This window comes from Lepus europaeus, chromosome 13, assembly GCF_033115175.1.
Source record: "Lepus europaeus isolate LE1 chromosome 13, mLepTim1.pri, whole genome shotgun sequence".
NCBI classification, from domain to species: domain Eukaryota; kingdom Metazoa; phylum Chordata; class Mammalia; order Lagomorpha; family Leporidae; genus Lepus; species Lepus europaeus.
Genome location: NC_084839.1, coordinates 70,063,036 through 70,064,289, shown reverse-complemented (window position 1 = coordinate 70,064,289; position 1,254 = coordinate 70,063,036).

Below are 1,254 nucleotides of genomic sequence, written 5' to 3'. Positions count from 1 at the left end.
TTGTGGAGGTGGGCTACCACACCTACCCTGACTTGATAACTCTGACTCATAAATAATTGAAATCCATTCTTTTCATTACCACCATAGTTCAGGACTTTATCATAGTTCACCTAGACTGTGCAATATTTCATTTAAAAAGTACTAATTGGGGTGGGTTAAGCCTCCACCTGAGGCACCAGCAACCCATGTGAGTGCCAGTTCATGTCCTGGCCGCTCCACTGCTGCTCCAGCTCCCAGCTAATGCTCCTGAAGGCAGCAGAGGATGGCCCAAGTGCTTGGGCCTCCACACCCATGTGGGAGAGAGACTTGGAAAAAGCTCCTGGCTCTGGCATCAGCCTGGCCCAGCTGTGGCTGTTGCAACCATTTGGGAAATGAACCAGCAAATGGAAGCTCTTGCTCTCTCTCCCTGGCTCTCCTTCTCTCTCTCTTTAACTGCACCTTTCAGATAAATAAAATAAATTTTTAAAACATGCTAATTGCCCTGATTTGATCATTATACAATGTATACATGTATTAAAAATCATGCTATACCACACAAAAATGTACAAATATTAAGTATCAATGAAAAATAAAACATTTTTTTAAAAAGAAACCTTGCTTCCAATCTCAAGAAATGTAAGTTCTAGTTTATTCATTCAATAGTTACTGAGGGCCTACTGCATGCTAGACATTTTGCTAAGTACTAAAGGAAAGAAGATGATTAGGGTACCATCTTGAAATAAGACCTTTGAAATGGGTACCTAGAATCTCTCTGAAACCTTCTCTCTAACACCAACATTGTCACAATAGGACTCTCCTCCAAGTTTCTTCTTTTGGCACCAAATACGCCTTTCCTTGGCTGCTCCTCAGCAATCTAGTATTGGCCTTAGTGCTCTGACATGATTTTTTTTCCCAAAATTATTTCTTTAAAACTTTTTGATAGCAACACATAATCAGAAGTTCATTTTAGGGACCACTGTTGCGGCACAGTGGATTAAGCTATTGCTTGTGACACCAGCATCCCATATGGGCACTGGTTCAAGTCCTGGCTGCTCCACTTCTAATCCAGCTCTCTGCTATGGCCTGGGAAAGAAGTGGAAGAAGGCCCAAGTCCTTGGGCCCCGGCATCCACGTGGAAGACCTGGAAGAAGCTCCTGGCTCCTGGCTCCTGGCTCCTGGCTTCAGGTCAGCTCAGCTCTGGCTGTTGCAGTTGTCTGGGGAGTGAACCAGAGGATGAAAAACCTCTCGCTCGCTCTCTCTCTCTCTCTCTCTCTC